A 10,639-nucleotide genomic window follows, 5' to 3' on the forward strand; every position below is an offset into this window, starting at 1 on the left:
TAAATGTCAGAATAAAGAGAGACAGAGCTGTCTATTTTTTTTATCACTTTCATCAGATTTAGGAGTACATGTACACTAAGTTTATTGTTAATTAATAAGAAACTCCAGACGATTCCATTCTGAGCTGAAGAAGCTTCTGATAGGTTCGTAGACTCCATGTGAGTAAACTGGTGGCACACCTGTGGATGCATATAAGGCAAAACACAGAGCCTGTTTCTGTGACATGGGAAAATTAAGAGATATCAACCAAAACACCAGGAAAAGAATTGTAAAGCTCCATAAGTGTGGCTCACTTTTGAATACAATTTGGTGCCATTTGTAATTAAGAAATACAGACAGTTTCTCTCTTTACTCTTACAGTTAACAAATATGTTTTTTTATTTATCTAAAAAAAATAAACATTTAGTCTGATTTGATGTTACAATTAAAAAAGTGTTTTGATCTGAAGAGTAAATATCTGGTTTCAACTGTATATTTGATGATTGTCAGCACAAAGAGGGAGAGAGAGGGAGAGAGAGGGAACAAGAGCAGGTGAGACACATGTTAGTCAAATGGTCGTTTACCAAAAGTATCACCGTATCATAGGTCCTCATGTATCTGGTACCTAGTGTTTCTTTTTAGGTTTGTTATTTTTCAAATTCTATATTTATTAAGTTATGCAGGCTTGTTTGCACAACAAGGCTAAATAATTATATAAACTTTTCTCAATCTAAATAGTGGACTTTGTAGAATTAAAAAAATAAGTGTAGTGCAGGTCTATGATGATTTTTAGTGCTACTATCATCTAGTTCTGATTCTGGTTCTGTCTTGGTTAAGTCCTAAGTAGTCCTGGACCCTATTTCAGGAAGCCGGTTTAGTGCAAACTCTGAGTAAGTATACCCTGAGTTAATGAAAACTCTGGGTTTTCGGTTTCACAAAGCGAGTTTAGATTAATTCTGAGTGAGTTACTATGACGACACACTCCGTGAAGCTAACCTGCCCCCTAGCAGGTTTACTTCAACTAACCCTGACTTTCTCCGCCTCTTTGTCAGAAACCTGACTGTAGGAAGTGTCAGACATGGCGTGTCCCTTCCTTGAAGAGCCAGTACATGTTGAAGCCCAAATTCTCCGCAGAGCTCTCCGCCGGGAGAGAGTGATTAGAGCGCGTTTGGACATTTTATCATTTCCTGATGATTTCCTGTGTGAACGTTACCGTTTTTCAGCACAATCTATAAGTTATTTGGATAACATCCTCAGGCCTAATATTGCTCATGTGACACATCGCGGACATCCTCTCAGTCCTGTACATATTATTTGTATTGCACTTCGTTTTTTTGCAAACGGGAGCTTTCTGTATAATATTGGTGACGCTGAGCACGTTTCCAAGGCTACCGTCTGTCGGGCAGTCAGGAATGTTACAGTTGCACTGAAACGTCTCCTGTACTCGTTTGTGGTGTTCCCCGGTCATAGACCCACAAGATTTATCAAAGAGGGATTCCACAAAATTGCAGGTATCAGGATGAACAAAACTTAATTTATGATGTGGTGATACTTGAACTACTACTTAAATTTTACATTTGTTCTCACGGTTCCCAGGCGTGATTGGCTGTATAGATGGCACTCACATTCCAATCATTGCTCCTTCAGTAAATGAAGGAGACTATGTGAACAGGAAGTCTTTCCACAGCATTAATGTGCAGGTACATAGTTTCCTGTAGCATTTCAAACTAACAAATTATTTCATTATAGTGATGGATGCTAATTTGTGTTCTCTGCACTGTGAAGATCATATGTGATGCTGCCAACATTATCACAAATGTGGAAGCCAACTGCTCAGCCTCTGTGAGTGGTGGTGGTGGAGGACCTCCACCTGTTTTTCGGGCCTCCGCTTTTTTTCTGTTGGCTATAACGGGCCACATTTGAGCATACAGAGTAAGCAAATATGTACTTGTAATGTGCTCAGATAATTTCAATAAGTGCTTACAGAAAGAAAATTAATGTAGCCTCTAACTGCAATTGATTTACATGGGACAAACAGACCAAGCACTATGGCTCATAATACAATTACACCTCACCTGTTTGGACTATATTTTTATATTTCATTTTTACTTGCTGCCAGGAACGTTTGGGGCCTGTTGGGTTGCACCTGCGCTCAAATCACATCACAAAATAAAATGTATGAAATAAAAAATGAAATAAAAAATAATAAAATAACGTGTTAAATGGGTGGAAATCCCTAGATCAATGTTTAAATTAACACTCACGCATTGACTCTGTCGGCTATGTTTTGCCATGCATGCTCCCTTTCTTTTGCAGCTGAGGCTGTGTTACTTTTTTTTTTCCGCGGAATTTGCATGTTATCGGCATATGCTGCCATCAGAATTTCGGCCTCAAGCGCTGTAAAATACATTGACCGCGCCTTCTTTCCCTCCGTCTCCATGGTGACTCGCTTAATCTGTGCTCCACTAATCAGGGCTTTATGTATCCTCGTGCGTGCGCTTAACTTGGGGTTAAAGCAACTCCGCGTTGACTGAACTAATTGTTATCAGCCTTTCTGAAACCGAATATTCCGAGTTGGACAGTTCGGGGTTACTCAACCCTGAGTATCGTTTTTCACTCTGAGTTTTCTAAACCGGCTTCCTGAAATAGGGCCCAGATTTTGAACTGTTGTAGTCCTGTTTTAATTCTGGATCAGTTCTGGGTCTGGTTGAATTGGGGTTTAGTCCTCGTGTCTTGATACAGCCCCGACTTTGTTCTGCCTTGCTGCTTAATTAAAAAACTAGTTTAAGGTGTCCTGCACATGAGATATATATTTTTCCCTATATGAAGTCATTCTTTTTTGAACAAAACTCAAAACAGAGCCTATTAATCTTTCAGTCATTTCTAACCCCCCCACCCCCAAAAAAAAAATCCCACATGCATACTACCCTTTAGGGCTAAGCCCCGGGTGTTTGGCTCCGCCTCTGATGCAGACTTCACAACAGAAGAAGTAGAAAAAGCAATGAAATGTTTATCTTTGGATAAATCATCTGGATTGATTGGTCTCACGAGTAATTTTTTTTTATTATCATTTTTGAAATCAACTCAAGGGTTTGTTTCTCCATCTCGTGAAGAAAATAGTGGAAACACAAACTCTTACAACTACCATGAAGCAGACGATATTTACACTTATGCCAACGCCTGAAAAAAAACCCTGTTAGGGAGTTTTTGTTTTATTTGATTATGCTTCAAATGTTATGTTGGGCAGCACAGCAGCACGGTGGTTAGCACTGTTGCCGCACAGCAAGAAGGTCCTGAGTTCAATTCCACCATCAGGCCGGGGTCTTTCTGTGTGGAGTTTGCATGTTCTCCCCGTGTTTGCGTGGGTTCTCTCCGGGTACTCCGGCTTCCTCCCACTGTCCAAAGACATGCAGCTTGTGGGGATAGGTTAATTGGAAAATCCAAATTGTCACTAGGTGTGAATGTGCGAATGAATGTGAGTGCGAATGGTTGTTTGTCCCTGTGTGTTGGCCCTGTGACAGACTGGCGACCTGTCCAGGGTGTACCCTGCCTCTCGCCCTATGACAGCTGGGATAGGCTCCAGCGCCCCCCGCAACCCTGAAAAGGATAAGCGGAAGCGAATGGATGGATGGATGTTATGTTACACATATTTCACCAGACACAGTTTTCTGTAGAAACAGGAAGCTGACCCTGTGACACTGACATTTACCGCAAGAGACCAGTGCAGAAATACACATCCGCAGAAGTTGACTTGCATTATATTATTCTTAGAAATTGACACACACACACACACAGCTTACACGCAGACAGCATCAGGACCTGCGTAACAGGAAATGTGATTATATTTGCATATTGACGATGTAACCTATAAAAATAAACGAATATTGCAGTTCGTTGTGTCTCTCTGTCTGAGATTCACCCGTGCTGCACGTTATCAGTATCAAGTGTCTGTGTTGTTTATTCACCTGACTGTTTGTTAACTGTAAATCTCTGACAAACCCCAAAATTAATCAATATTCTCTATCCATTAACGCTTCTAAATAACAACTATAAAATTTTATGGTAAATGGCCTGCATTTGTATAGCGCTTTTCTAGTCCCTAAGGACCCCAAAGCGCTTCACACTACATTCAGTCATTCACCCATTCACACACACATTCACACACTGGCGATGGCAAGCTACATTGTAGCCACAGCTGCCCTGGGGCGCACTGACAGAGGCGAGGCTGCCGGACACTGGCGCCACCGGGCCCTCTGACCACCACCAGTAGGCAAACATGGGGTTAGTATCTTGCCCAAGGATATTTGGCATGCAACCAGGAGGCAGCCTGGGATCGAACCACCGACCTTCTGATTAGTGGCTGACCTGCTCTGCCACCTGAGCTACAGCCACCCATGGCATGTTAAGTCATTTATGCAAATAGATTAAAAACTGGTATTACTAATATTAATTTGGAAACACAGTCTGGGTTTATTAGAGGTCACTCTGTCCATGATAATATCAGACTTGATCTTTTAGAACATAATGATTTAATAGAAGATGAAGGATTTATTTTATTTCTTGACTTTTTTAAAGCCTTCGACACCACTGAGCACTGATTTATGATCCATACCTCAAAAACTCTTGGATTTGGAGAAAAATTCATTAACTTTTTAAAACTAATTTATTAGGATGCAGACACTTCTATCCTTTACTCTTTGGCACATCCCTTAGATTTTCAGTCATGAACGGTATTAAACAAGGTTGGCCCATTTCCCCTCTGCTTTTCACAACAGCAGCGGAGATATTACCAACAAATTCTGACTTTGAAAAAATGAATGTGCTTGATACACAATCGATTTTTAGCCAACTGACAGTGATCAAAGTCCTCGAAGCCTCCGATACATACACTTATTTTCTAAGGCTTCTGCTTTAAAAGGAAATCTTAATTAATGCAAATTCGTGACTTTTCTTTATGAACAGTTTGGTCTATTTTACACTTGTTAGATAATTCTGGAAACCTGATGCCTTTTATACTCTTCAGCTCCAAATTCCATTTGGATGTCAAGGAACGATATCAGAAAGTTATTAAAGCAGTTACAGAATCTGTTACGTCAGTCTCTTACAATTTGCATCATAATAATATTAGTCCAAAGCTTCTTGAATTTCTGCTGAAGGGACATTCTGTTATTAATATTAAAAAAAAGTTGTCCAGTAATGCAACAAGAAAATGATTTATCCAAGAGTTGCTTCCATTCTTAGCTAACAGAGCTTTGCTGCTCACCTCCAATCTAAAGAATCCAAAGGAAAGTCAATTTTTTTAAGTTCCCTATTGCTCCAAAAATAAAAGAGATGCATTTAAAATCATTACCCATCTGGAGATTTCTTGAGACATCAGTTTACCTTGACCCATAATGACTGCTCTTTCTGTGATGAAGACATAGAAACCACTGAGCATCTGTTTTTTCAGTGTAAATTTGTAAAGGTTTTCTGGGATGAGCTACAATATTGTTTGGCTTCAAAGCTTCACAAGTTACCTGAGAGCGACAGTGTGAACCTGAGACAGGTAAGTCCGTTTTACTGCTGCATCATCATGTTCAGGGGCTTCATCACGTTTGTGACCCTCAGACTATTAGATCACACAGAGATCTTTAATGAATGTCATATTCTCTTTTATGATTTATATGTTTCATACACACACACATACAGACAGGCACATATACAGACTAAGGTTGGGTGACTGGACGAACATATCGACTATCAACGATAGGGCAGCCTATCGTTGATAGTCGATATGTTCGATATGCCCTATCGTTGATAGTTTTGTACAAGGGCAATTTATCCATGAGTAAGTTTGCTAATATTGTTGGTTGAAGCTAACCGAAGCAGTCAACAGAAATAATTAATAGCGCTGTGTTAACGGCACCCTCCTTCAGCTGCGACCAAATGCAGCAGCGATCATTTACTCAAACTCATAACAGAAACAAAGAACGGTGGTAGGCTAAGTTAAGGGAGTAAAGCATTTTATCTAAATTAAAAAAAACACACACACACAATGGTGGAGAGGGAAACAAAGAGAAACTGGCTTCTTTTTTTCAACTATAACCGTGTTTACAGTGTTTACACTCTTCCCGGGAACATAAGAAAAAATCTCAGATGTAAAGTTAAGTCTTTTGTGCGATTCAACGTATCTCAAATAAATAAATAATCCAAAAAAGTAGCTATATTAATACTGAAACAAACAAGAAAAGAAGGTAAAATATTCCCTCCAAACAAAGCGCATAAATTCTTTGACAGGAAAACAAGCATGTTTACTTTATCAGGTTTTAGCAGTATGTGCAGGTCGTTAACAATTTTACTAGTGGTGTTGAAGATGCTGAACGTGTGCTCGTGCCTGGTATACAGATATTTCCAAGCAGAGTGAAACTGCTGGGTCGACCCCCCACCCACTTGAAACGTAAAGGCAAATAGGCGGAGCGGTTAGTGCTACGTTTGTGCAGATTTGTGCAGGCAAAATTAGAGTTTGTGCTGCTGCGGTTTCTGAGATATTAAACTTTATTTTATAGGTCATTCAAAGGTCACCATCCCCCCAGACTGCTCCAAAACAGACCAAAATTGTCTACTTTTTTAGTGCTATGTTTGTGCTGATTTGTGCAGGTAAAATTAGCGTTTGTGCTGCTGCGGTTTCTGAGATGTGCTCTTATGGTATTACTGCTGAAAAATGTATTTTTCAAACGACTTTTCGCTTTGTGTGTTCATTTGTTCAATAAAGTTCTGTTGAAAAAAACTCTTCTTATTGTATTTAATCAGCTAAATTTGTAATGAGTCTAGTTTGTTTTTGTTTGTTTTTTACTTCAATTTCTTTACTTCAGTCGCTTTTCGTTCATAAAACTACGATGCAAATGCTTGAGGATTTTTTTTTAGAGTGGATTAAAAAAAACTTTTTTGAAAACTACATTTGAACATTTTACACTCCCAAGAACACGTTTTGAAAAACGAACACGCTAGCAGTCTTTTGCATCGAATACACATTTTTTTTGGCAGAAAAAAGTATTATTTGGCATTACTGTGTCTGAAGGATTCTTAGAACAGCGTGTTAAATCTGATTTCTGAACAAGGTAAGCTTACATTTAAAATCCTGAGGTTTTAGTTACTGAGTTAATACATGATATAGCTAACTGTCTGGATCAAAGGGATTTTTTTTTCAGTGTTAAACATTTTCAAAAATACAGCAATTGCAAATTTGCAAATCCAAGAAAACTTAAAAAAAATGTTTCTAAAGCACTTTAAAGACATTCAGTACACTGGACTAAAGTGCTGTACAGTACATATTAATGGGTTAAACACTCAGACTCAAGTCTCAAGCACTGCACCAAGATTATATGCCAGTGGGACTGCCTGAAGAAGAAAACACAACGTGTTAAACATTTCTTTGTCAGGTCATTAGCAAAACTTCTTCAGTCACAATGCTTGGACCATGTAAAACAGCTCCTACAAGCTATCACTGTTGTGGCCCTCAGTGAGGCAGAAGGTGATGACAGTTCTGGAGCCCCTCTTCCTTCAGAAAGGTGCAAGAAATACCTGAAAGCCCAAATTGCTCAAGACTCCATCATCATTCCAGATGAACAGACAGAGGAAAGTGAGAGAGTGGATTCCGTTGATGAGATCCAGACTGACCTACGACACTGGGTAACAGAAATATGTGAGGAGAGCAGGTCACTTGCTGCAGCAAATGGGGATAGAGATAATATTCACGTTCTCCCTGAGATTATTCCTCATATAATAAGAGTGGCAAGTTACTTGCCACTCTGGACAGGAATAATGGTCCCTCTCTTCCAAAGCACCAGCATCACAGCAAGTTCAGCCACTGTTGAAGCTGAGTTCAAAAACATAAAACATGGCCTTTTCAAACATGAAAACTTGCCTGTTCGAGTCGATCGCTTCATTGCTCGTCATCTTTCCTTCATCGAGGGAAATATGCGGATTTGTTCTGCAAAAGAAAAGATCAAAGATGAGGCAACAGTGGGATCACTGAAAGTCACAGATGCCAATTCTGGATCCATGACGACTCACAGTGCAGAAGACAAAATAAAAATGGATGCTCACCTGTTTGTGGGGTCTGATGCTGCCACAAACATTCCTCCAGCTGATGAAGATGCAGTTGAGAACTGGAGGGGCCTGACTGTTCCGCCCAAAAAAAGGAAGAGGACTTCCTACCTCTCTCCATGTACCGAATGGCTCCATGCAGATGAATCATTTGGGGCCAAAAGAGTGAAGGTGGGATTATTAAAAAAATGGAAACCTTCATCAGCCTATTAGATTAGGGGAATCAACAATCTCTGTGCTCAATACCTGTGCATTTGATGCATTTTTTCAGTGCTTTTGTTGTGCCTTCTGTGACAGCTCCACATTTCAAAGTGCTGTTCTGAAGGACAGTGAAAACCCAGTCCTGCAGCTGGTGGAAGCTATTGCCACAGATGGTGTGACCCAACAAACCTACAGGAGGAGAGCAGAGCTGCTTAGTGTAATGTTTGAAGCTGTCTCGTTGAGGTCTGGTGCGATTCAAATCGATGCTCAGTGCAATATCTCCGCTGTAATTGCTAAGACAATGAGGAACATATCAAGTGTTTGTTTTACCAAACACTGCTCTTCACAGCACTGCTACCTCAGCAAAGGGATGACAAGGGAAGTGCCATTTGTTTCTCCTGCCATCTCTGTTCTCAAAGAGTCTGGTATGGCACATCTTGGCACTGCTGTGGAAGCAGGACTTGGCCTACCTGAGTCTACCTGCCTCGGGCCACTCTCCAATCCATCTCTGTGTCCATCACAATTCAAAACAGAAGACAGCACCACAGGAAATGAGCTCTGTGCAGGGACAGTTACTCACAGCTACAACATTGGAGATATCGTGTGGATTGATACTGATCTTGCAAACCAAACAGAATTTCCATTGAATGAATTTCCCTCCAACCTGGTTCTCCAAGGAAAGTTGTTCACTTTAAGGGGAATTAATTGCTTTCCATGGAAAGATGACCAGTGATGGTTTGGGGCATTACACTGCATACTGCAGGAGAGCTCCATGTGTGTGGGAGTGCTATGATGACCTGGGAAATGGAGTGACAGGAGCATCTGAAAAGAACAAAATACAACCCCATGCTGTGTTATACTAGGGGTGGAGGAAAAAATCGATTCTGTGTAGTATCGTGATATTTTGTTTGCTAACAATGTATCGATACAGGAACAGCAGAAATCGATATTTTGCTACAAAAAAGTTTTTGTGCTCTAACTTCAGAGCATGTTGATCCTTTTTCTGAGCAAAAATCCTGACATTCCTTCACTGTCCAAATGTGTTTAACTTTTTTTGGCAGCAATAAATATGACAGTTTACTTATTTTAATTTAAGACATGTTTTATTTTAATTAAGTTTAAAACTTTTTTTATTTAATGTAAAATCATATTTTGTTTTAATTTACTTTCAAATTCTTCAGTTGCTGAAGGGGCTGCATAGTTTTCATAAATTGCATAGTTCAGAATAGCTATAAGTGTACCAGATGGTTGCATTCAGTTAAGTTGGGCTAGACTGTAATACAAACCGTTCAGTTTGTCAACAATAAAACTGACTGAAATGAGAGAAAAACTGAGTGTGAGACTTTGATATTAGATTAAATGAATATTGATAAAGTTTACCTTTATGTACAGAATCTAAATATCGCAAAAATTATTTAAAAATTGCAATAATATCGTATCGTGCGTTAAGTATTGTGTGTGAATGTGTGTGTGAATGGGTGGATGACTAGATATGTAAAGCGCTTTGGGGTCCTTAGGGACTAGTAAAGCGCTATATAAATACAGGCCATTTACCATTCAAGTATTGTGATAATATCGTATCGTGGGATGTATGGTGATTCCCACCTCTATGTTATACACAGTATAATGAGTGCTGCCTGCATTTTTCTGTTTTATTTGGTTCATTACAGTTACATGTGTTCAAATGGCTAGTGTGTGTTATCAGTAAGTTCAGTTTTGCATATAAAGTTAAAGTTCTAAATTAAAAATCTTTTAACACTCTTTTGTCAGTCTGATGTATATTTGCTTTACACACCCATTCACCTTCACCTGTAGCCTTGAAAGTAATCGTTCCATTCTTCTGTCAATAATCTTTCTGCATTTGTTTTGTGTTGACCTCGTGGCTTAAGTCAGGGGTCAGCATCCTTTTCAGTTCAAAGGGCCCCTTTTGCCCCTGCTGCTACAAAACGTGTCTAGAGCCTTAAAAAAAGAAAGCGCTTATAAATATCTAAAAAAAAATGAGTTGTTGTATCGTGTAAGCTACAGAAATGTAAATAAAAATGTTTATCTTTAGATTTTATAAGAAAATGAATCATCTAACAACGGAAAAAGGTATTTGTTAAAATGAAGCTTAAGTGAGTCCTTTCCATAAAAATTGAAAATTAGGAAAGATGGGCAACCAACTTGAAAATTATAGCAAACAGTTTTGAAGCTAAGAAACATTAAATCGCTTTTAAAAGCCTTGTACATTCTGTGAATAGTCAATGCAGATATTTCATAAAAAACTAACTGTTAACAGAACCCTTTCTTGTTGTCTTTATAATAAAACATTACTTACTTGGTCTTATAAGAGCCACAGTGGAGGGGCCAGAGAGCCACATGTGGCTTTAGAGCC

This window comes from Aulonocara stuartgranti, assembly GCF_965226115.1.
Source record: "Aulonocara stuartgranti genome assembly, chromosome: 7".
NCBI classification, from domain to species: domain Eukaryota; kingdom Metazoa; phylum Chordata; class Actinopteri; order Cichliformes; family Cichlidae; genus Aulonocara; species Aulonocara stuartgranti.